Genomic DNA, 27148 nt, shown 5'->3' on the forward strand with positions numbered 1-27148 from the left:
GTAGGGGGAGGTTAAGAGCATGCAAGAACTTTGCAGTGAGATAGCTGTGGGTCTAAGTCCAGGCTCTACCACTTATTTGTTACGAGACACTGTGTCTCAGTTTCCTTACCTGTAAAATAGCATAATAAAAATTCCTTTGTTGAGTTGTTGAGATCATTCACTAAGATGATGCATATAAAGTTTATCTTGTAGTAAGTTCCCAACAAGGTTCTAAAATTCCCCTTATCTTATAATCACGTTAAAGGCAATTTTCTACATTTAGCTATTAGATGGACAGTGGAGCTCATGGGGCTGTAGAAATGTAGGGGCAACCCATCACCGTGGTAGAATAATCAGGAAAGCATCACAGAGACCAGGATTGGGCCACAGGAAGTATGTCAACAGGGCTTCGTACTCCGCCTCTGCAGAGTTTCACATGACATATTGTCACTGAGATACGACCAACTCTGAAGGGCAGAAGCCAGGCCTGATTCTCTCTTGTAGTGGTTCCAGTACTCAGCACAGTCCAGAAATGGATTAATAAATATTGGTTGAATAATGTTGGCCAGAGGTCACCCTCTGTTTCTTGCCATGTGGATCTCTCCAACGTGGCAGCTTGCTTTACAGAAATGGGATTAACAAATATGGATTAATAAGTATTGGTTGGATGGATGGATAGATGGATACAAGGATGGGTGGGTGGATTGATGTAAAGAAATACAGGGAAAGGCATCCTAGCAAAGAGGCCGGGCAGCACAGATGTGCGGAGGTGGGGTCAGATGCAGTGTGGTCTTATTGTGATGATGAGCTTATGACACTTGGCACAGGGCATGTATGCCAGGCAACTTCAGGAAAGTGCGAACCTAGATATTAGAACTAAGGCAAGGCTGGGAAGAGAATGCTCACCTGATACGGAAATCAATCGGGTCTCTTCAGCTGGAGAATGTCAGATGAAGGAAGAGATGTTTGGAGAGTTGGTCTGACAACAGTTTGAAAAAAGAACTAGATGGGACAAACATAAGAGGAGGGCCATTCAGAGCCTTCTATAGAGAAGCAGAGAGTGCAAAAAAAGAAATGACTTTGGAGTCAGCAGACCCATGTTCAATTCCTGGCTCAGCTATGTGACACTAGACAAGTTGCCTGACATCTGAGGGTCTCTGTTTCCTCAAAATATCTGACATATAGTCCCGTTTCCTTCTCCTTTCAATAAGAATTCCTCTAGGAATATCTCTTAAATAACAACACAATGCTCAGTAGCTACTTTGTGGCAGACCCTGAATCAAGGCGATGCAGGCATTGCCTGCTGTCCCTAACTTAATAGATACAATTGTTCTAGGAAGTAGGTAATATTATTATCCCCATTTAATAAATGGAGAAACTGAGATTTTGGGCAGTTTAATGACTTAAGCAATCTCTCTCAACTGGTAGGGGAAGCAAGATTTAAACCCAGGTCATCCTGGTGCCTAAGCATGCATTCATTATTTTTTAAATAAACTTTTCTACTGAAGTGTAATATGTATGGTGGGTAGCCTTCTAGACTGGCTCCCAATTATTCCTTCCTGGTATTCACACACTTGTGTCATCCCCTCTCTTTGAATATGGACTGGACCTAGTGACTTGCTCCTAATAAGAGGAATACACGTGATGAGATGTCATTTCCATGATTAGGTTGCAGAAAGATTCCATCTTGGTAGCATTCTCCCTACTTGCTTCTTGGCTTGCATGCTTTGGTAAAGCAAGTCGCCCCACATGGCAAGAACTGAGGTGACCTCCGGCCAACAGTCTGCAAGTAGCAGAGACTCTACAGAAGCCATGAGATAGTAAATGTTGTTATTTCAAGCCACTACATTTTGGGGTAATTTGTGATGCAGCATTAGACAACTAATACAACATGCATAGAGAAAAGTGTACAAATCGCAATTGGACAGCTTGATGCATTTTCACTGAGCAAGCTCCCTTTGATTAATCAAAGTAATTAAGAGAGAGCATGTTACCAGCACCCCAGGAGCTGCGCTCTAAACCTCACTGTCCCCATGTCTCTCCACCCCAAAGGAAATTTCTCTCTTGACATCTAACAACATAGATTTGCTTTGCTTGATTCTGAACTTTCTATAAGTGGAATCGTGTGTAAGTATTCTTTTGTGTCTGGCGTCTCTTTTGGGGCTGCCCTCTGAATCGCTCCCTGAACATCCTCATGAATGGAATGAGTCAACTTCATTACTGTTCTTGTCTTGCTATGGGTTTCACCCATCCCGTATAACTAACTCTGTGCCTTGATATGTTTAGCTTTTCCTGTCTGTGAAGAGGTGGTGTTTATGCTTTTTATAAGCTATTTAAGGAAATGAAACTACCTCCCAGGGATCCTTTATTCTTGGCTTTACCCTAAATTCATCAGGAGATCCTGGGGAAGTCGCTTCACTTTTCTGGGCCAAGGTTTCCTCATAAGTAAAATTAGGTAGTTTGACCTATTAATACTTTTGAGTTCCATCTGCAGAATCCTAAAGTTGTAAGAGGTAATTCTGGTCTAGATCATCACCCTGAGATGTCACCCCTTTACTCTGGCATGTTGACAAATTTAAGTCATTTTTCAAAATCTAGTTTAATTGTAACTCATCCCAAAGACATGTCAAATCCACCACTTGAGATGGAGGGACATTATTGAAATGAAATAAATAATAAATACGATGTGAATTCTAAAAGGGTTGGAAAACATAGTACTGGAAAATAAAAAAAAAAATGATGGCTTGGCTTTTTCAAGTGGAAAATGAGGCCAATAAAGACAAATTACAATGATAATTGCCTAGTTCTAATCAGTGGCAAATTATGGGTAAGTGGGTAACTGGGAAGTTAGTCCCAGAAAGAGCCATGTGCTCTGTGGCATTGGACACAGATACTGAAACGTAGCCTTGAATGAAAACACTTTAACTCCCACAGGCTATTTGTTTCTATCTGTACATGCATATACTTCCTGCTGGCTACCCATACTTTGCAGAGCTCTGTGTATGCCTGCACCGATGCCGAGAAGGGATTGTACTACTTGGAGAAAAGGGAGTACCCTCTCAGGTGTTCATTTTGATTTAGTGACATCTATTGTCACTATAAATGGAATCATGTGGTCATCTCTCAGCTAGATTTGTTGGAAATTTCTCTGTTAACTTTCTACTTAAAGCTGATCATATTTTAAATGATAAGATTTCCTTCCAGTCCTTCCACATTATCCAAACTCATCACTCCCAAGTACTTGATCCAGCCTTGTTTATCTTCCTTGGCCTCATCATCTACCGTCTTTGCTTCTACCCCTTCTGCTGTTCTGGCCCTAGGCTTGGAAAAAACACTTTCATGCTTCCAGGCCTGTTTGGCTGTGCTGGACCTCTTCTGTAAGTTCCATTCAAGAGGCTTCCCTGACACCCTGCCCAGAAGCGTCTATCCTGTTCCTCTGGATCACTGCATCCGAATACTTGTAATGACAGGTCATCACTCTTTCATTCATTTTTGTTGTTGTTGTTTAAAAGCAGATTTTTTATTAAGATAATTATCACATACTGTAAAATTCACTTTTTAAAAAGTGGACAATGCAGTGGTTCCTGGTATATTCACCAGGTTGTACAATCATCATCATTATTTAATTCTAGAACATTTTCATTACCAAAAAAGAAGCTCAATAGCTCACTTAGCAGTCACCCCCCATTCTCCCTTCCCACAAGCCTCACTTTGCCTGAGGACCTCCCAGGGAAAGGGGTCACTTCCCGTCTGCTAATCTACTTTCTGTATCTATGGATTTGTCAATTCTGCACATTTTATATAAATGAAATCATGCAATATGTGCCCCTTTTGTGTCTTGCTTCTTTCACTCAGTGTAATTTTTTCAAGGTTCATTAGTGTGATATCAGAATCAATTCCTTTTTGTAGCTGACTAAATGCCATTGTATGGATATACCACATTTGGTCTCAAACTTATTTTTTTTTTTTTTTTTTTTTTTTTTGAGACAGAGTCTCACTCTGTTGCCCAGGCTAGAGTGCCGTGGCGTCAGCCTAGCTCACAGCAACCTCAAACTCCTGAGCTCAAGCGATCCTCCTGTCTCAGCCTCCCGAGTAGCTGGGACTACAGGCATGTGCCACCATGCCCGGCTAATTTTTTCTATATATATATTTTTAGCTGTCCATATAATTTCTTTCTATTTTTAGTAGAGATGGGGTCTCGCTCTTGCTCAGGCTGGTCTCGAACTCCTGAGCTCAAACGATCCGCCCACCTCGGCCTCCCAGAGTGCTAGGATTACAGGCGTGAGCCACCGCGCCCGGCCGATATACCACATTTGGTTTATCAATTTGTCAGTTGATGGACAACTGAATTTCCTCCTCCGCCCCCACTTTTTGGCTGTTATAAATAATGCTGCTATAAACATTCATGTACAAGTTTTGTGTGACATTCACTTTTGTCATTTAATTCACTTGTTCTTTATCTATTTCTACAACCACAATAAAATGTCTCTGAGGGCAGTTTCCTTTTCTGTCTCATTCTCCACTCTTTTCTTCAAAGCCTTTAGCACAGTGCCCGGCAAATAAACATTTGACAAATGAATACAGAAAGAACTAAATCGTGTTGCAGATGTTGTTAAAGAACACATTTTTAAAATCAACTATATTGTTTCAATAAATGACAATTACGTAGAATAAATCCGGTACTTACACACAACAAAACTTACATACTTTAAGTGCACAATTTGATGAATTTTAACAAATCTATATACCTGTATAACCACCACTATCATCAGGATATAAAACATTCATGTAGCCTTAAAATAGTCTCTCATGCCCTCCCTAGTTTATACCCAGCCCCTGATCCCAGCTCCAGGCAAACTTGGTTCTGCTTTGTATCTCTATAGATTTGTCTCTGCTGGAATCTCATATAAATGGAACTGTATAGTATGTACTCTTTTGTGTCTAGACTCTTGCTTAGCGTGTTTTTTAATATTTATCCCTATTGTTGCATATTTCAATAGTATATTCCTTTATGCTATTAAATAGTATTTCCTTGTAGGTATATACTACAACCTGTTTACCATTTACCTGGTGATCAGTATGAACATTGTTTCCAGTTTTTGTCTTTTATGAATAAGGCTGCTATGAACATTCATGTTCCAGTCTTTGTGTGGACATATGTTTTTATATTTTGGGGGTACACACTGCAAGTGGAATTGCTGGATCGAATGGCAAAGGTCATGTAACTTTATGGAATCCGCCTAACTTTTGCCCAAAGTAGCTATACCATTTTGCATTCCCACCAGCAATGCAGTAACCCTCCAGTAGCTCCACATACTCATCAAACTTTGTGTTATGGGCCTTTAAATTTTAGAGATCTGAGTTGATAGGCATTAGTATATCTCTTGGTGGTTTTCACTGGAATATTTTTGATGAAGTATCTTTTCATGCTTTTTCTGGACAGGTGTATATCTTCTCTGCTAAAGTGTCTGTTCAAATCTTTTCCCCATTTTTTTTTTATTGTAAGAGTCCTTTGTTTATTTGTATCTTTCAAGGAATTTGTCTATTTCAATTACATTGCTGAATTTATTGGCAAGAAGTTATTCATAATATTCCCTTAATATCCTTTTAATGTCTGTAGGATCTCTGGTGATGTCCCCTATTTCATTCCTAATAATGATAACTTGTGCTTCCTCTCTTTGTTTCTTGATCAATCTAGCTAATGATTTATTATCTTTGTTGATTTTTTGAAATTTGGTTTAATTGATTTTTCTCTACTGTTTGTCCATTTTCTATTTCACTGATGTTTATCTTTATTATCTTTCTTCCATGCATTTTGGGTTTAATTTACTTATTCTTAAGGGAATATGTAGATCATTGCTTTTAAGCCTTTTTTTCTTTTTATAGCATTGAAACCTATGAATCCCTAAATTTTATGAGTTTTCTTTCAATTTTTATTTAGTTCAAAATATTTTCTAATTTTCCATGTGATTTGTTTTTTGATCCAGGGGTTATATAGAAGTGTGTTGCTTAATTTCCAACTATCTGGGAATTTTCCAGATATTTTTCTGCTGTTGGTTTCTAATTTAATTGCATGATGCTGAAAAAAAACATAGTCTGTATGATTTTACATCTTTTCAACTTGTTGAAAGCCTTGTTTTAGAGCCCTGCATATGATTATCTTGGTAAATATTATGTATGCACTTGAAATGAATGCTTACTCCATTGTTGTTTGCTGAAATAGTCTATAAATGTCACTTAGGTCAGGTTGGTTAAAAGTGTTGTTCATGTTTTCTATGCATTCACTGATTTTCTGTCTACTCTCCTATTGATTATTGAGGGAAGAATGCTGCATTTTCCTACTACTTGTGGATATGTGGCTTTCTCCTTTCAGGTCTGTCAATTTTTGTTTCATAAAGATTGATTTTGAAGCTCTATTATTTAGGAGTGCTATGGCTTCTTGATGAATTGACCCCATATCACGGTACAATATTCTTCTTTATCTCTGTTAATATTCCTTGTTCAGAAGTCTATCTTGTTGATGTCAATATAGTTACTGCAGCTTTCTTATGATTTATTGCTTACATGACATAATTTTTTTTCCTGCCTTTGACTTTTAATCATTTGTATCTTCATATTTAAAGTAGGTTTCTTGCATGATATATAATTGGATCTTGCTTTTTAAAAATCTAGTCTGACAGTCTCTGCCATTTAATTGTAATGTGTGGATCACTTACGTTTGATGTATTTGTTATATGTGTGTGCCTAAGTCTATCATCTTGCTATGTGTTTTCTGTGAATATTTGCCCCATCTGTTCTTGGTTCCTTTTTTCCCTCTCTTCTTTTAGATTGCTTGGGCATTTTTGAGAGTTCTTTTTCTTTATTATCAATTTATTAGCTATACAGTAAGTCCTCACTTAACATCATCACTAGGTTCTTAGAAACTGCAGTTTTAAGTAAAATGACATACCGCATGTCCTTGATTATCGTTGTTTCTTTCAGTGTTGTCATTTCATTATAACACTGCTAAGGAAAAAAAATTGGTTTTGTTATATGTCGTTTCACTTAAAGTCGCAGTTTCCAAGAACCTGTTGATGACATTAAGTGAGGATTTGCTGTACTTTATTCTTTAGGGGCTAATCTATGGTTTACGTCATGTATCTTTAAGTCATCACAGCCTAACTTCAAATAATACATTATCACTTCATGTACAATATTAGAACCTTGCCACAAAATACTTCCTTTTTTCCTTTCCCATTTTTTGTGCTACTGTTCTCGTAGATTTTACTTCTGCATACGTTATCAACCTCCTGATACCTTGGTATTGCTTTCACTTTAAACTGGCAATTGTGCTAATTATCTTTTAAAGAAATTTAAAATGTGAAATAATTTCTTATATATTTACCTATTTATCATTTCCAGGGTTCTTCATTCATTGTTATAGGTCCTTCTACTGAAGAATTTCCTTTAACATCTTTTGTAGTACAAGTTTTTTAATGAAAAATTCTCTCAACTTTTGTTTGTCTGAAAAGGCCTTATTTTGCTTTCATTTTTGGAAGATATTTTTGCTGGCTCTAGAATTCCATGTTAACTGTTTATTTTTCTTTAAGTTCTTTGAAAATGTTATTTTGTTTTCTTCTTCATTGCATAGATTTTGACAAGGGGATTTTTTGTCATTTTTATCTTTGTTCCTTTGAATTTAATGTGTAGATTTTTTCTTCTCTGCTTTTAAGATTTTTCCCTTTGATATTGGTTTTGGAGAATTTGATCATGCTGTGCCTTCATATAGTTTTCTTTATGTTTTTTTCTGCTTGGAATTCTTTGAGTTTATTGGACTGTGGTTTATAGTTTTCATCAAATTTGGAGAATTTGGGGCTCCTGTTTCTTCAGACATTTTTTCTCTTCCCCTTTTCCAAACTTTTACTACATGTATATTAGACCACACAATAGTGTCTTGAAATTCAATGAGACTGTTCATTTTTCCTTATGTACTTCATTTTGGACAGTTTCTACAGGTATAGCTTCAAATTCATTAACTTTGTATTCTTCAGTATTTAATTTGCTGGATTTATTCCCATCCATTGAAGTTTTAATTTCAGGTATTATATTTACTTTCACTTCTCATCTCTAGAAATTCCCTTGTTTCTTTTTATATCTCCAATTTCTCTTCTCTTTATGTTCAGGTTTTCCTTTAAATATTTGAAAGTAGTTAAAATAAATTTTTAAACCTTTGCTAATTTCATTATCTCTATCATGTCTGGGCCTGTTTCTATTGATCACTTATTTTTTCCTGGTTATGGGTCCTGTTTTCCTACTTTTTGGCCTGTCAGGTAATTTTTTATTAGATGTTGGACATTGTTAGTTTTGCATTTGTGGTTTAGATTTTGTTGTTTAGAGAGTGTTGTGCTCTGTTCTGCGAGGGGGGGTGTAGTTAACTTACTTGCAAGTCCCTTTAATTCTTTCAAGGCTTGTTTTTTTGTTTTGTTTTGTTTTGATTTCAGCTCATTATCAGGGTACAAAAGTTCAGGTTATATATATTGCCCATGCCCCCCCATCCCCCTGAGTCTGAGCTTCAAGCGTGTCCATTCCCTAGACAGTGCACATTGCACTCATCATGTAGGTATACACCCATCCCCTCCCCCCACCCCATCCCCCCCAGTCAGAACTTCAAGTGTGTCCATTCCCCAGGCAGTGTGCATCGCACTCATCAAGTAGGTATACATACATCCCTTCCCCCCAGCCCCCACCTCTGTCCGATACCCAATTGGTGTTATTCCCAAATGTGCACTCAGGGAAACCAGTTTGCTGGTGAGTACATGTGGTGCTTATTTTTCCATTCTTGGGATACTTCACTTAATAGAATGGGTTCCAACTCTCTCCAGGAGAACAAAGAGATGCCATATTGCCATTATTTCTAATAGCTGAGTAATATTCCATGGTATACATATACCACATTTTGCTAATCCATTCATGAATTGATGGGCATTTGGGTTGTTTCCACATCTTTGCAATTGTGAATTGTGCTGCTATAAACATTCGGGTGCAGGTGTCTTTTTTATAGAATGACTTTTGTTCTTCTGGGTAGATGCTCAATAATGGGATTGCTGGATCAAATGGTAGGTCAACTTGAATCTGTTTAAGGTATCTCCACATTGCTTTCCACAGGGGTTGCGCTAGTTTACAGTCCCACCAGCAGTGTTTGAGTGTTCCTGTCTCTCCGCATCCACGCCAGCGTGTATTGTTTTGGGATTTTTTTGATAAAGGCCATTCTCACTGGAGTTAAGTGATATCTCATTGTGGTTTTGATTTGCATTTCCCTGATGATTAGAGATGTTGAACACTTTTTCATATGTTTGTTAGCCATTTTTATATCTTCTTTTGAAAAATTTCTATTCATGTCCTTTGCCCACTTTTTGATAGGGTTGTTCGATATTTTCTTACTGATTTTCCTGATTTCTCATATGATCCTCTCAATAGATGCAGAAAAAGCATTTGACAAAATTTAACACCCTTTTATGATAAGAACACTTAACAAAATAGGCATAGACGGGGCCTATCTAAAAATGATACAAGCGATATATGACAAACCCTCAGCCAACATCATACTGAATGGGGAAAAACTGAAAGCATTCCCACTTCAAACTGGAACCAGACAAGGCTGCCCACTGTCCCCATTAATTTTCAACATAGTATTGGAAGTCCTTGCGAGAGCTTATCAGGCAAGAGAGCAGAATCAAGGGAGTCCAAATAGGGACAGAAGAGATCAAACTCTCACTCTTTGCTGATGATATGATGTTATATCTAGAAAACCCCAAGGATTCAACCAAGAGACTCCTGGAATTGATCAATGAATTCAGTAAAGTCTCAGGATACAAAATCAATACACACAAATCAGACGCATTCATATATGCCAATAACAGTCAAACGGAGAACCAAATTAAGGACTCAGTACCCTTCAAAATAGCAACAAAGAAAATAAAATACCTAGGAATATATTTAACTAAGGAGGTAAAGGACCTCTATAGGGAGAACTATGAAACACTGAGGAAGGAAATTGCAGAGCATGTAAATAGGTGGAAAACCATACTATGCTCGTGCATCGGAAGAATCAACATTGTTAAAATGTCTATACTGCCCAAAGTTATCTACAGATTCAATGCAATCTCTATTAAATTACCAACATCATTTTTCACAGATATAGAAAAAATAATTATACGCTTTGTATGGAACCAGAGAAGACCCTGTTTAGCAAAAGCAATTTTAAGCAACAAAAACAAAATGGGAAGTATTAACTTGTCAGACTTCAAACTATACTACAAGGCTGTGATTATAAAAACTGCTTGGTATTGGCACAAGTACAGGGACACAGACCAGTGGAACAGAACAGAAAATCCAAATATAAAACCATCCTCATATAGCCATCTAATCTTTGACAAAGCAAACAAAAACATACTCTCGGGGAAAAGATTCTTTATTTAATAAATGGTGCTGGGAAAACTGGATAGCCACATGTAGAAAACTAAAACAGGACACACAACTTTCACCTCTCACAAAAATCAAATCACGGTGGATAACAGACTTAAACCTTAGGTCGGAAACTATTAGAATTCTAGAAGAAAATGTAGGAAAGACTCTTACAGACATTGGCCTAGGCAAAGAATTTATGAGGAAGACCCCTAAGGCAATCACAGCAACAACAAAAATAAATAAATGGGATCTGATCAAACTAAAAAGCTTCTGCACAGCCAAAGAAACAGTCAGGAGAGTAAACAGACAACCTACAGAATGGGAAAAAATTTTCGCATACTACAAATCAGATAAAGGACTGATAACAAGGCTTGTTTTTAAGCTTCGTTAGGGGTATAGAGCAGCCCTTAGGCAACTAGCATTCTGCTGAGTGTGGCCTTTCTAGGGTCTCTGCTTAATCACCCTTGATAACTCTGGCTGCAATCAGACAATTCCCAAGCCTCTGTGAGCTCTGGGAACCATTCAGCTTGCTGCCCACGGGTTCACCTTTGCCTTTCTCGAGGAGATTCATCCTGCACATGCATGTCTCCATCCTCTCCAGAACTCAGCACTGAGATTTTCTGAATTCACATTTCTGTCTTCTCAACTCAGCGAGTCCCCCAAACTCTGCTTAGGAGCCTCCTCCCTTGCCCACAGTTTACAGTATGCCTCCGGGCAGAACATCAGGGAATCATAAGGCTGTCTTTGTTTGTTTCTCTTCTCTCAGGGACCACAGATCTGATATGTCTGCTGCCTAGTGTCTAAAAACTGTTGTTTTATATACTTTGTCCAATTTTCTAGTTATTGAAGGCAGGAGAGTAAATCTGCTCCCTGTTTTCCCGTTATGACTTGAAGCAAAAGTCCTTTATAGAACACATTTTTAAACAGAGTCAAATCTGATTATTCCTAACCCTGACTCATTAATAATTTATGTCAACTGTAATCTTATGTATAGATTTGAACAGAATATTGTTGTTAGTACTATTGTTGTTGCTGTTAAGATCATAAAAGAATGATAACCTTCAATTTTCAAATGTTTATTATTTATCAGTTATGATGCTAAGCATTTGCAAGTATTCTTTTATTATCTCTACCTTAAAGTTGAGGAAATTGAGGCTACAAGGGAGTAAAGACAGTCGGAATTCAAGTTTGAATGCCATTCTTTTGTAACCCACCTCAAGTGTCTGAAACTTCCCAAACCTTTGGTGGAATCAAGAAGGGGAGGGAGCAAGTTTTTCATTAACCTCTGATATAACCTGCTTTGAGTCCTAAAGCTTTCAACTACAAAGTCATGCTGACATCCAAACATAATGTCTTAAACTTTGGGTTAAGTCACTGAGCTCTACAGACCTCAGTGTGTTTACGGCAGACAGAAGCTCTACACCAATGTTTTCCAAACTGGGGCGGGTTAAAAGAGATATAATTTGCTGGTTCTGTCTCAAAATATCTGAGTCATTGTTCCTGAGGGATTATATTTATAATCTGTCTTTCATTTAGGTTCTCAAGGGATTCTTATATACAAACAGATTTGAAAATCATGACTCCCACTGAACTGAAGATTTAATCTCTTTCCTAGTGTCAGTCTTGTCTCTATCTGCTTCCAAATGATCACAGGATTTGTTTTCCTCTGCCCTACACACCTGCTGCTCCCCGTTGCTCCATAATTCCAGCATCAACTATTCAAACCCTGAGACTTTCAGCATCCTCCATCCTACCAAATCGAAAAATAAAGGGGAATTTCAGCCATGAGATATGTTCCATGCTGAGAGACAAAAGCAGCCATGACTAAACGTTTCCTGGCCCATACCTACACCTATCTTCTGTATTGGCATTTAAATAAATGTAATGACTTTTTGGTAGAAAAACCTCGACAGTCAGCAAGTTTTTCATTAGCCTCTAATACAACCTGCTTTGAATCCTAAAGCTTCAACTGCAAAGTCATGCTGATATCAAAATACAATGTTTTAAACTTTGGGTTAAGTCACTCAGCTCTACAGACCCCAGTGTCCATGGTTTCCAACTTTGTGGGTTAGATATCCAAAGTCTCTTCTAGTGCTAACATTATTTAAAATATTAATTTTTTAGTTAAGAAAAAGTTATCAGTATTTTCACTTTGCTTTTAAGCTACTTTTAAAGGAGCTCATTTTTACAATTATATTCTCTGGAATTAACAGTAAAATTCACAAGGATGTACAGTAGCCTTTCCTGGTAGCCCTGAATTCCAAAAATGCACCATGAAGCACCCTTTCCCCTTCTGAAATGCTCATTCAGGCTCTTTGAAGTGTACATCATGGCTTACAAAATTTTCTTTTGTCAAGGTGAAGAAGATGTATTGATCGAAGTGTAGGCAAACAATCAAAGGAAATGCTGAGTGTTTGTCTTTTTTCAAAACTCCATTTCAAAGTCAAAACCAACCAGAACACTCTGTATTGAGAATGGCCAAGCAAGAGGAAAACAGAGACTGTTATCTGTGCTGAGAAGTGGCTTTTCCAGTCTCCTTTATATCCAACTGGGAGGCTTTGGGTTATAAAACACTGTTAACTGCTGTGTAGATCTTACAGAAAGTATAGCTTAGAGGGTATTTAATTACAGAGGGATGTGCAGAATTTTTAAGCCTAAACCTGGATTTGATTACCAAGGAAGTGAGAGACAATAACAGAATTTGGTATTTACAATTTTGTCCCTGGCTCACTAAGGCAGTCCTAGCCAGCTGTGTAGTCGGCTATTTGCATTTATTTGATCAGAAAATGATCACAGTGTACCATAAAAGCATCATTCATTTCCTATTACCATTGATCCCCAGGGAGTTTCACTCAGAACTTGCCAGGAATTTCAAACGGCAGGTGGTGGGGCTATATTTTTTTATAATTAATCATATAGTCCAAATTCAGTGATTATAACTCATTAAAGACAGCAGATTTACTATTAATGAATGCTTAGTGCCAGAATTCAACACTCAGAGGTTAGAGAAGACCTAGAAAGAAGGTGGACACCAAATTCTAAAAGAAGAGATCTCACCCAAAGTCTTTCCTAAACTAACTCTCGCTGGGCTCCTTTGTGCACATGCTGGAACTTAACCCCTCAAGGGCTAGTTTGCTTCAATATTATTCATTTCACATTATGTTTACTCTAAGGGCTTGATAGCCAAGTATGACTGTGAAGGTTCCAGATTTAAATTTTGAAGTGTAACTTAATCCACTGCTCTCCCAATCCTAACAAATATGTTAGAGGCTGTCTGAAAAACTTGGTCTTAAAAACCAAGTACAGGATGACATGACATTCTCTAACAAATTGCATTTTCCTGCAGAAAATGGTGTGGTATCTGAAGCAAAGTCCTACTCATGCTTGAATACTAGATTCAGGTCTCCTTCCAGTTCTATAACTTTAGTCTTCAACAGCCTCCAAATGGTCTCCTGCAGTCAGTTTCATCTCCTTCTAATCCATTCTGTAGACAACCTCTTGATTGCAAGTGTTATAGGAAGGTGACATCTGAAGTCAGGTGTCCCAAATCCTTTATCTAAAGAAAAAGTCTCTGATAACAGACTGAATGGATGAGGTCATGCTATGGGAATGAATTATCCCCAAATTTAGTGTCTTACAATAATAAGGACTTATTTCTCATTCTTCCTATCCGTCAGTTTTGAGTCATGGCAGGGAGAGAGGGGTTGATGGTTTTTACCTTCTTACTCAGGAACCAAGACAAAAGGAGCCTTCACCATCTGGAGTGGCAGCCGATTTCTGTGGTGTGGGAGGAAACATAGCAAACAACAAATCCCACATCAGCTCTTCACGACTTTTGCTAAGAAGTACATCCACTTGCATTTCACATGGCCAAAGCAAGCCACTTGCCACGCCTGGTAGATGAGCAGGGCGGTGCAAGCCAATCATGGGCCAGGAGGAGAAGACCTGAAGGTATTGGTGACCAGCATTACTAACTACGTCGTCTGTCATTCTGGTCACCAAATAGTGCACCTTTCTTCCACACAAAATACCTCTCCTCTTAGGAAAGTCACACCTAGGCAGGACATCAGGCTCAAAGTCAGGGGTCTCTAGGTGATGGAAGGTGGTCTCTGTCAGGTCTTGATCCAGAAAGGAAGCACACATCCAATATATGAAGGCAGTGCAGGGACAAGGGGAGCAAAATAGATACCCCCATTCAGAAAGGAGAAGGACTCTGGTCTACGGCAATTCTGCAATCCTGCTGGGCAGACAGGACGGGGTTTCCCTCCCCAAAGATGGGGACATTCTCTGAAAAGGCTACAATGCCCTTGTCTGGGAGGATCTCCCCTGTCCATTGTCCTTTGTGGAGCCTGGCTGTGTCCTCTCGGGGATTTTCCCATCACAAATACTTCCCTCGGCCACATTTGTGGTGAGGATTAAGCCGTCCTTGGGGGCTGGGCACCTTTCTTAGCTCACATTCGGAATATCCAGAGTGCGGACCTCAAGGATCGTTTTAAGCCTAGAACAGGCATGTCCTTTTTAGTCCCAGTGGATGTTTCTTTTATTATGACAGTTCTCCCTCCAAACAAGTGGCTTCTTAACTTTCTGATTCTAGCCACCTCTTTGTGCCGAGAGCCACATCCACTGTTCATTTCAGAATAAAAATCCTCCCATGTGCTTGTACTTCCCTGCTTTCTCCCCACCACCCTCCTTTCTCAACTTCATCTATTGCATCTTGTACTGATCAAGCGTTGGCGGGGGGAAATCACACCCTTATTATCTTTTTCCTGAGATATTCGGCCCACTCATAGGATTTACTGGACCACAGCTTGGCAGGATCTTTCCTTGAGACACCTTAATCCATTCAAAGGTTTTGAACAAGGGGGGTGATGGCTCTACCTTTCATTTGAGCCGTGCCACACACTGAGTTTCAACTGACCTGCATTGCTCTAAGACTTTGGTGAGAAGCATTTGCTTCTTCCAACCTTATGAGGACTTGAATTCATGGACCCTCTCTATTCCCTTCCTTTCCTATTTGCAAACTGGCTCTTTCGTGAAGCTGCCTCGTGCTTGGCATACCTTGCGAAATGCAGCCCAGGGCAACCTGTGCACCGTAACAGCATTCTGTTTTCCAGCCTGTTCATTAGGGATGTGATCTGTCTCCCAAAGTAATCACAGGTAACAGTTTGCCAAGTGTTTTCCACTCCATGGATCACCATCTCCCCGGCCTCTGACAACAATGTCCTTGCTCCTCCCCACTGCTGTTTGAGCCAGTACCACATATTTTAGGTGTGGGTTACAGCAGGACCTCACTCAAGATGACAGTTCCTGTATTAGTGAGGATGAGCTACATGTGCTGCAGTGACAAGCATCCTGGAAATCTCAGTGTCTTAAAACAACAGACACCTATTTCCTGCTCTCAACACATGTCCCTTCCTGGTCAGCAGAAGTCTCTGCCCTACAAAGTCCTCACTCAGCGACTGTTGCTCATGACACCTCTGTTGTCTGAAATGGCTCCAGCACTCATGCAGGGAGAGAGAAGGAAGCAAATGTTACATAGGCTCTTAAAGCCTTCTTGAAATAGCCATGGGTCACTTCCACCCACATTTCTTCAGCTAAAACATGGCTGTATCTGCCTTCAAGGGTGTGTGGAGCACCATCCTACCAAGCTTCTGCAAAGGGAGAAAACACTTGAGTCACTGCTGTTAGCACTCCCTGACCTCCTCTTCTGGGCTCCGTGTTTTACAAGAGCTTCACCAGCTAAACCACATTTATGATGTAATGATTTCTCCACTCAAATTATTCTAAGACTCTCAGCTGCAAATATAACTGTGGTTCTTTAAACAATAAATTGATCTCAAATATCAAAACTATCTGTGTGACCTTATGGAACATTAATGTATGATTCCCATTAGGCTATATGAAATTATAAAAATTGCTCAGGTCCCCACTTAATTACTTTCATGCCCCTAAAAGTACAGATGCCATAGGAAGGTGGCCATTGTAAAGTCTTTATCAAGTAACTTCTGTGCATATAATTTTCCAGGAAGAAGGAAGAGAGCTGAAAGAGTAAGAAAGAGGACTTAGAGACAAAGTAATCTTTATCTGCTTTATAATTTTGCTGGCCAGTCTAAATCTCCTCACCGCCTCCACTAGCTTACACAGATACATTCTTCTGTGTGCTTGTAGGCATTCCCTCTCTCTCTCTCATCTCTTTCACCTCAGATGTCCTTCCATGGGGATGAAAAACAAAGAGGCACCATCACGCTGAGCATTAAAGCCCGACAGACCACACTGAAGCAGAGCAGAGTCACAATCATCCAAGTTGTTTTGTATCAGACGCTAACTTGAAAATGCTGCCACTGGACTCCAGCATCTCTGCTTCCAGGCATTTCCAGATTAGCTTTATTCCATGTTTAGAATATTTCTGAAAAATATTAAAGATCAGTCATTCAATGTAGTGTTCCTCTTACATGACCTTGAGCATCATTTCACACAGCTGATTACTCGCAGCCTCTTGGGATACTTTCATCACCTGGCTGGAGGCAGCCCTCTCTCTGAATCCTCCTCTGACCACAGCTGCTCTTTCTCCATCTCCTTTGCTGATCGCTCAAAATCCCCGTCACCCCTCAGTGGTGGGGACCCTGGGGTTCTAGCCCAGAGGACTCTTGCTTATCTACACCCACTCCACAGGTAAATGCACCTGTCTGTCTCCTGGCTTCCAAATTCATGTCTACATTGAGGACTTCCACATCTCTGTGTCAGCGCAGACTTCTGCTGTGAACTCCAGAGTCTTGCATCCAGCTGCTGACCTGACATCTCCACCTCAGTGTCTCATGGTCATCTCTAAGTTGACAAAGTCAAATCTGAAATTCCGGTTTTATCTCTCAATTCTGGCCCCCTGAGTCACCACAACCACCACATCTTAGCAAAGAGAACCCCGACCTTCTTGCTGCTCTGGCTGTACACTGCATAGCCATCCTTGGTGTGTCTTCACACGCCATGTGAATCTCTCTGAAAACTTTATTAGCTCTGTCTTCTTCAAAGTGTATCCAGAATCCAAACTCCCCACCGCCTCCACCTCCACCACCTGATCCAAGCCACCACCCCTCACTTGCTTAGCTGGGGGTCCTCACGGATCTCCTTGTTCCCATCCCTGCCTCAATGCTCCATTCTCAATGCCATAGCCAGAATGGCCCCTTGGAAAGGAACTCAGATCAAGTCACACCTCCGTTCCAAACCCTCCAGTGGTTCCCCATCCTACTCAAAATAAAATTCTGTACCCTTCCCCTGGTCCACACAATGCCACATGCTCGGGTGCCCTGCCACCTCTCTCGCCTCCTTCACTATGCTGGAGCCACACTGAGCCTCTGGGTGTCCCTCAGTCATGCTGAGCACCCTCCTGCCTCCGAGCTCTGAACTTGCTATTCCAATCTCGGCACAGCTCCCTCCCTCATTTCTGTTAGGTCTCTGCTTATCTGTAAGCTTCTGACCTTCCCAGTATGATCTTCTCCCCCTCATCCTGCTTCAACATCTCCGGAGCACTCCTACTGCATAGTTGCTACTGACTTGTCTGTCATGGGTCTCCTATGCAGCATCAGCTCCACCAGGGCAATTTCTTTGCCTGTGTTTGTATTCCCAGTGCCTGGAACAGTGCCTGGAATGGAGTTAGCACTTGGTAAACACTTAATGCAATGATTGGAGAAACGTGTTGGCATAAGCTAAGAGCTGTTCCCTGAGAAGTTCTTTATTAACAAAATAAAGTATCAATGTTTCCAAAAGGTGACCTTTGTTTCATAGATTAGAGTAGCTTTAAGGTTATCCATAATGCAATATCTCAGTCCCTGACTTGCATTTCAGTTGATTCTCTTGAATAATGGAGAGAGGTGGAATTATAGCCAGCAAGTCAGAGACCCTGGACTACAAACCTCTTCAGCTCCCACTACCCCAGACCCTTCCTGCCTTTTCCAGACCCCTGCCTGGCTTGCCCAACCCTCACTTGCCACAGCTGATTCCTCCCATCCCCCCAGCTGGTCTCAGTCTCCCTGGTCTGTTCTCCCTCAGAGCTGAGCTTCTATCCCTGCTCTACTTTGAGACTCATAACATGTGGACTTGCCCTTCTCAGTTTCCAGGGTCTGATTCTTTGAGAGCTCTGTCCTGTTCACGCTCCATTCCCCTGTAGCACCTTGAACACAGGCAACCATCAATAAAGATTCGGGGAGTTAAAACCTGGAAAGTTGCAGTAGACTGACTCCCCACTATTGCTGCCTAAGACCCCTTCCTGGGACCACTGACATATCTACCCCTTGTGTTTACTCAAACGAGAAGGGGCTGTCATCTGTCCCCCCAGAGTCCTCTGTCTGTCACTGACCAGGCGTTCTCAATACTAAAGTCAGAGGTGGCTGAAGGAAAGGGTCTCCTCGCACAGACCACAGAAAAATAATTGTGCCTACATAAGAGTGCTTAAAGAAGGGGGAAATTAAACACGATGGTCTTGCTAAGCTATCTGGAAGTGAATCTTTCAGAATAAAATTACATTAGCATCAGAGATTCTAATGTCTAAGCCCATGGATCACTTATTTTTTTCCTTGTGAATATTTTTGTATGTTTAATGAACAGAAATGTCTCTGGCTCATGTAATGGAAATAACATTTGATATTTTTCATCAACTCTAGACCAGGCAGGAAAAAATTTAACCTATATCTTCCACCATGGAGTAATGATTCAAGCATCCAGCAAAGTCCATACTGCCCCTTGCCCACTTACCTCCACTGCTCTGCCCTCAGTGGGAACGTTCCTTCTCCTGCCAGTCTCAGTTTCTTTAGCTGCCATAGATAAAAGTAGATATGTATGTGTAAGTTTCAGAGGGGATGTATTGCTATATGCCATGAGTTTCTATTTTCCTCTGCATTTCTCCTCTGTTCTCATTTCCTCTCCACCTTCAAAACTTCCCTTACTCTGTGAAGTCTCGTGTGTGTGTGTGTGTGTGTGTGTGCGCGCGCGCGCGCATGTGTGTGCACGTGCACATATACACACGATCCTAACTTAAGAAGCTCTAAGAACACCTGAGAAGACATTCGTAACTTAGGAACCTCTGGATTCTATGTGCATATGGTGGATCAAAGGATCATGCCTTTGTCAAGATATTCTTATATAACTGTACCTCCTTAGACATTACATTTTGCAAAATCTGTTGGAAGGGCACCACATTTAAGAGAAACATTAGTAAAATGATAAGTGATGTAGAAGGATATAGAATTCATATTCAGTACTTCTTTGGAGGCAAGAAAACATACAACTCAAACCACCTTACCCAAAAGAAAGATTTTAATGATTTAGGTGGCCAAACAGTTTAGGTGTAGCACCAGCTTCAGGCGTAGTTAAATCCAGGTGCTGAAACAACACTATCAGAAATCTCTCTCCGTGTCTTTCAGCTCTGTGCTCTCCTTTGCTGACATCAATTTTAGGGATGTTCTTCTCACAAGACAATGAGGCAACACTGAGCCTGTAACCCATTAGATTAGCAGCTCCAGTAGGAGATCATCTGGGGAAATCTTCCATTGGCTTAGCTTGGGGAATGGGCTGAGGTCGGCACCATCCGAACCCCACAAACAGAAAGTGTAGGAGGGGAAGGTCGCCCCCCCCCAAAGAAAATCCAGAGTCTTAGTACCAGAAGAGGGAATGGATGTTATCAGACAATAATGACAAATACTCATTATGCCACTTCAGAGGAAGAAGCACTGAATACAGATCTGGAATGTGGACGTGCAGTTAGATGTGATCTGAAAGGGGAGCAGCAGAGCTGGGATCGGGGAGTGAGCCAGAACTGCCCACTCAAGGACTGTGTTGTGTCCTCTACACCTCATCAAGCTGCACAACTAGATAGCAAAACAAGACCAGGCAGACCTGAGGTTGAAGCCCAGCCCTGCCTCCCAGTCACTCAGCCCAGTATTTCACTTTCTCGGATGCCAGTTTCTTCACAAGTCAAAGCATCATTGCAAGGACGGAGGGAGCCTGTGTTTAGGTCTCAGCCGGTTCAGTGCGAAGCATGGGGAGTCACTGCTCCATATATGTTGCCCCCCCTCCCCTGCCCTTCCGGCATGTTTTACAGTTTGTTTCAGGATTGTCTTCTAGGATGGAAGAATCTAATTTCATAAAACGTGCAATTAAAGAATTCCTAACACTTCCTAAAGCTTGCAAATCACAAGCATTAACAAGGACAGGATATTGCCAATTTGGAGCACCTGGAAGCTGCTTGGGGCACCCTCAGCTCGTGACAGCTGTGTGGGCTCTTTCCGAATTCGTTGGAGTAGCACCTCTGCAGGAAGGAAGCAAAATAAGCTTCACGGCAAACGGAAAGAATCATCATATTAGACAGGCACTGGGAGACAGAGGGAACACAACTGGAGAAGAGGAATTTTGTTTGGTATTTTTACCTATTCTTATTAGCCATGCACAAAATAAATCTCATCTTACTGTGGGAGATGGCTCCCTGCTGGACAATTAGCAGACAAAGAAGCTACTGCCCATTTCTCCTAACGCTCTCTTCCCTTTCCTTCCCTCTTCTTAGAATTCCCCAGCCGGGCACTGGCTGATCAGGAGAGTGGGGTTCCCACCATCCTGGCTGTGCTCGTGGTGGGAAGAGGCATTTTACTGAAATACAGTCAAGCTCCTCCCAGTGGGGCTGCATCCCCACTTGCTAATCCCCTGGAATTGCATGGTGTTGTCAGAAGTAAAATGAAGACTGTTTATTTGGCTTGTACTGATGTGCAGTAAAGCCAATTCAGGACTTTCACTTGAAAAGCAGGACTCTCCATCAGGGACTGTGTCTCTCTGCTTTGAATGACATAAATACATAGGAAGTTGGCCATATAAGTTATGTTACACACAGACACTGGGACACTATGGAACCATTACAAAGAATGAGACAAAACTGGATGTGCTAATCTGGAAGGACTTCTAGGATACATCATTGTCTGACAAATTCAACCTGCAGAACAGTAATAGTTTGCTTAGGGTGTACATAGTTTAATAAATAAAAGTGCACGCACATATATTGATATGTTGGTGTATGTACAGAAAGGAATGACAGAATCTCCAAACATTAGCTGGGCCCATGGCTTCCCAGAATAGAGACTACACTTCCCAGACTCCCTTGCAGCTAACAGTTGCCCAATAGCATGAGCTTAAGAGATAATGTGCAACTTCTGGGCCTTGTCTTTAAACAGAACAGGAATGTCGTGGTGGCCCCTTTCACCCCTGCTGTGGAAGTGGTGGTAGGCTGCCTCCTAGCATGTAAGCAAGGGAGACAGTGAAACAGTGAGATAGAAGGGGCTCGAATCCCCTAAAAACAGGCAGCCAGGACAGCCAGGACAGCCATCCTTGGCTGTGACATGGGAGAAAAACCAACTCAGTCTTATTTATGCACCTATATATTTTGGGTTCTCTTATCACAGAGGGTTATCCATCCTCATAGGAGCAGGGTAGTCCCCAGGAAATTGCCAGTGGTCTCCTCTGACATATAGCATTAGAGGAGAAAGGGATTCTTACTAATTTTACTTTTTAACCTCAATGCTGCTATATTTTAAATTTTGCAGTTACGATATTTTACTTGTTAATTTTCTTAGAACTCAGATGCCAAAATTGGGTTAATTATAAGCCTTGGGTCTGGATATGCTGTAATCATTAGTCCATAAAGGGCCCCCTTTGATTTAGTCCGTTAGATTTGGGTTCTTTTATTCTTTAAAAGTCATAAGCACCACCTCTGCACCCCCTAGAATGAAAGCTAGAACTTAACCACAGTCTTCGTCTGGCCGTGTGCTGTCCACCCCCAGCCCCTGCCTCCCCAACATGGGATAAACAACCATTCCCCCAAAGTCCCTCATTCCCTTGCTTTTCTTCTTGTACATATTTTATTGCATTTGTATGCACTCCTTACATGCCTATTTTTTAAGTTTAGTTGGTTTTATCTTTATAAAAAGGATATCATGCTATATATAAAATTTTGGGACTTTTTCCACCTTGTATTTCCTTAGAAATCCAAAATTTTGCAAGTTGCTCTAGTTCCAGGGTTGACAGAGCTTCTGTAAAGGGCCAAATAGGAAAGATTTGAGGCTCTGCAGGCCACATATGGTCTGTGTCACACATTCGTCTTTGTTTATTTTATAACCTTTAAAAAAATGTAAAAGCCATTCATAGCCTGAAGACCACACAAAAATAGGGCCAGGCAGTTTGCCGCCCCCAGCTCTGGTTCATCCATTTTGATTGCTGTATAATATTAACTGGACCATGGTTTATTAATCCATTCTTCCATTAGCGATGCTTTGTTTATTTGTAGGCTTTTGCTATTGGGCATAGTGTATCCTTGGTATCTCCTATCATAAATGAGCCAATGTTTCTTTGGAAAGTTCCCTGGGAGTGAGATTGCTGAGTCTTGGGAGATGTGATGTCGTCTTCAGGGATCTACTGAGAGCTGAGGGCAGCGAGTGGTTCAGAGGCAGCAGCGCCAGGTGCGCTGTGGCCTCCAAGGCTCTGATGTTTGACAACTTGCTGCCCCTGAGAATACGTCCCTGAGCATCTCCACACAGTTCTTTCCTTACTCTCCATTCTTGCCTAGCTCTTTTCTGGGGTTGTTTCATTTTTGGTGCCTTCACACCCCAGCTCGGACATAATTCCTTCCCACGCATGTTCTGCACCTGATGGCGCCCTCCTATGGAACAGTTGGTGCAGACGTGGGCTTCAGTGCTAGACTTGGACTTAGTCTTCTGGGCTCTGCCAACTTCTAGCTGTTTGGCCCTGGGCAAGTCACTTAGCACCTTTGAACTAGAGTTTTTACATCTATAAAGCAGTGAGAATTCCAGGGCCTCTGTTCATTATGTGGCAGCAAAGAACAGGAAGTCACTCTAAGTGCTCAGCAAAAATGAAATTGAAAGGTGGAAGTAAGAGATGGAGAAATGATAGCCACTCTGCTCTAGGATGTTGGACAGCTCTTCAGGGCCCTCGTTTAGTCTCTGTGCCACTCTACCTCTCATTCACTCATTCGTCAGGCACTTATTGAGCACCTACTATTTGCTAGGCTCTTCTAGGTGCTTGGAATGCTGTAAGGAACACAACAGAGATCCCTGCCCTGGAGGGGCTGACATTCCAGTGGGGGAAGAGAGACAAAAGTCAATGAATGTAACAAGGAAAGTATGGGATCCTTAGATGGTGATGGTGTCTGGACAAAAGGAAAGTGAGTGGGTTGCAGGTACTGAGAGGGGCTGGGGGGCCATGTTAAATAAGGTGGGGGGATGGCCCTCAGTGAGGGGGTGCATTTGAGCAGAGACTTGAGGAGGGGTGAGAAGAAGGTGTGGGTGTCTGGTGAAGGTGTTCCAGAAAGGGAAAAGTTGCCAAAGACCCCGGGGTGACGTGGCCAGCCCCGGGTGCCCACTGGAGCCACGCAAGCAACACAAGGGCGAGGGCTGAGGCCAGAAGCCAGATCATACAGATGTGGTGAGCCATCGTCAAGACCTGGGCTTCCACCCTGCGGGAAATGGGAAGTCACACAGGACTAGGAGCTGAGGAGCAATGTGATGAGGTCGCAACCAGCTGAAGGCTGGACAGGGACTCCCGGGCCTGCTTCCAAGTTCCCTCACGTGTTGGCAGAAGGCTCAGTCCCTTGTTACCTGGACATCTCCATAGGTTTGCTCATGACTGGGCAGCTGGCTTCCCCCGAGCACGTGATCTGAGAGAGACAGAGAGAGGAAGAGAGAGGAGAGGGCCAGAGAGAGACAGACGAACACAGAGAGAGACAGAGACAGACAGAGAAAGGGAGAGAGACAAAAAACCATAGATTCAGAGAAACAGACAGAGACAAAGAGAGACAGAACAGCTGTCCCTTATGCCTTATTCTATTGGTTAGGAGCAAGTCACCATGTCCAGCCACACTCCTCAGGAAGGAATGGATGCCAGGAGAGGGGACCACTGGAGACAGCCCAAGACAAGGAGGGAAAGGGTAGAAATTAAATTGGCCGGAAGGCTCCTGCGGGAACTCAGGGGAGAGATGCCGAGGCATCTCTCACTACGGTAGTAGCAGCAGAGGTGGGAGAAGTGGTCGGGTTCTAGGTATATTTTGATCATAGAGACAGCAGGATATCCTGACAGGTTAGAAGTGAGATGTGTGAAGGAGAAATGGGGTAAGGATTGCTCCAAGGCCTGGCCTGAGCAAGGATGGAGACCACTAATCTGCTTCCTGTCTCCTTGGATTTCTCTCTTCTGTATATTTCATAAAAATGAAATCATACAACATGTGACTTTTGTGCCTGGCTTCTCACATTTAGCATATTTTCAAGGTTCATTCATGTTGTAGCATGTGTCAGTACTTGCTGTTTATGGCTCAGTAATATTCCATCATATGGGTATATCACATACTATTTCTCCATTCTTTAATTGATGGACATTTGGGTTGTTTCCATTTTTTTTTGGCTATAATGAATTATGACACTATGAACATATGTGTACAGTTTTGTGTAATATTTGACAGTTTTCAATTATTTGGGGTATATACCTGGGAGTCAAGTTGCTGTCATATGGTAATTCTGTAGTTAACTTTTTGAGGAACCTCCAAACTCAACTCCACAGCAGCTGTAGCATTTGATATTCCAGCAGTGTACAAGGGTTCCAGTGTCTCTACACCCTCATGACTCCTTGTTACTGTCTGTCTTTTTTATTTTAGCCATTCTCTTGAATGTGAAGTGGTATCTCATTCTAGTTTGGATTTGCATTCCTCTAATGACTAATGATACAGAGCATCTTTTATATGCTTGCTGCCCATTTGTGTATCTTCTTTGGAGAAATGTCTGTCAAAGGCCTTTGTCCATGTTTTAATTTTCTTGTCTCTTTGTTGAATTGTAAGTTTTTTATATTTTCTGATACTAGACCCTTGTCAGATATATAATTCGCAAATATTTTCTCTCATTCTGTACGTTATCTTTTCTCTGTCTTGATAGTGTCTTTTTTTTTTTTTTCAGGGTATTATGAGAGTACAAATGTTTTGGCTACATGAATTGCTTTTGTGCCATTTGAGTCAAAGTTGTAAGTGTGCCCATCAAAGAACTAAAAGCAGACCTACCATTTGATCCAGCAATCCCACTACTGGGTATTTACCCTAAGGAAATAAAAGACATTTTATAAAAAAGAGACAGTTGCACTCAAAAGTTTATAGCAACACAATTCACAATTGCAAAGATGTGGAGAGTGTCTTTTGATGCACAGAGTTTTTAGTTTTTACGAAGTCCAATTTATTTAATTTTTCTTTTGTTGCTTATCTGGATGGGGTATAAATACTTATCTAAGTCAAAAATTTGATGGCATTATCAAAGGGGGTGGGAATGGATTCCAAGTGGGAAAAATAACAAACATGTACTACAATTAGTGACTTCACAGGTTGTTAGACAATTTAAATGAGATGACACATACCAAGCACTTAGCACAGAGTAAGTGCCCACTAATTGTTAGCTCTTATTATTTGAGGCTAGCACAAATGTTTGATATGTAATTTTGGAAAGAATAAATATGGTGCAGGCAGATGTCACAATTCTTTCTCTTGGTCTCTGTCCAGAGTAACCCTAGATCATCTGTGGAGGGAGGGATGAAAGCAAAATAATATTGGCAGCATCCATCATGGAAAAGAATGTGAACGGTTTTAAATGTGCCTCCTTTCTTTGCCATGGCAATAGTCTAAAGTTTAGTCTTTAGGGAGGAAAATATGTTTAGGAGCCTGTTTTACAAATATTATTTTTCCTCAATAAGGTTCGTACATTGTCAAGACTTAAAGCAGGGTCTAGATGCTTGTAAACAGAATTTGAAATTCCTAGTTCCTGTTCTACCTCTGTGGCAAGTAACTATTGGCTCATTTTAAAGAGAAGCCTGGCACCTTCTATCCGAGAAGCCAATTCTAATACTACTTATAGCTGTCATTGTTGGCTGGCTGTCCAATGTGCATCTCCCTCTCTTTGCTCATACAAGTCAATTTTATCCACATTTCCTGGAGTAACCATGTCATTCTGGTGAGGTTGGCCCCCTTGTCACACTCCAAAGAGAGACTCTCCATCTGCCTAAGCCAACCCAGAAGGCCTCTGTCTCCTGTGATTATTTTAGGAATGACATTGACCCTCTTCTGGTTAAAAATATGTGAACAAAAGCCTGCTTTGTGGCTTGTGGGAAAGGTGTCGTTGGAAATAAAAAAGAGATAATGGAAGGAAATGCTCTTCTCTGCAGTAGGCCGTTGTGTCCATGAGCAAAGCCTGGAAATGCTTCAACCAGTTTGTAACTCCAGCAGGGGTCCACCAAGTTCAACACAGCAGCACAGGAGGCACCTGGGTCTTCTCTTGGTGGTGGTGAGCAAATTAGCCTACCCTGGATTTGTCCTATCTTCAACTTCTCAATAGATTGATGAGATGACAAATCTCCTTTCTGGTCAGCATACTTCTAGTCAAGTTTTATGTTGCTTGTAGCTATTATAGAAGCATCCTAAAGGATACATTGTATCAGGAGGGACCCACGTCGGACGGCCATGGTGGAAGGGGATGCCCACCTATGTGGCCAGATTAGTGAGTCAACCCTCCGGGCCAGCGTAGTGCAGATGTTACAGTTTGATTGCCCAGAGACTCTGATAAGGAAAAAGAAAATTAACAAAGCTCTCATCATTCTCTCGTGGGGATTCATAGACCAACAAAATGAGAGGCAGAAAGAGAGAGATTGGATT

This window comes from Eulemur rufifrons, chromosome 8 (assembly GCF_041146395.1).
Source record: "Eulemur rufifrons isolate Redbay chromosome 8, OSU_ERuf_1, whole genome shotgun sequence".
NCBI classification, from domain to species: Eukaryota; Metazoa; Chordata; class Mammalia; order Primates; family Lemuridae; genus Eulemur; species Eulemur rufifrons.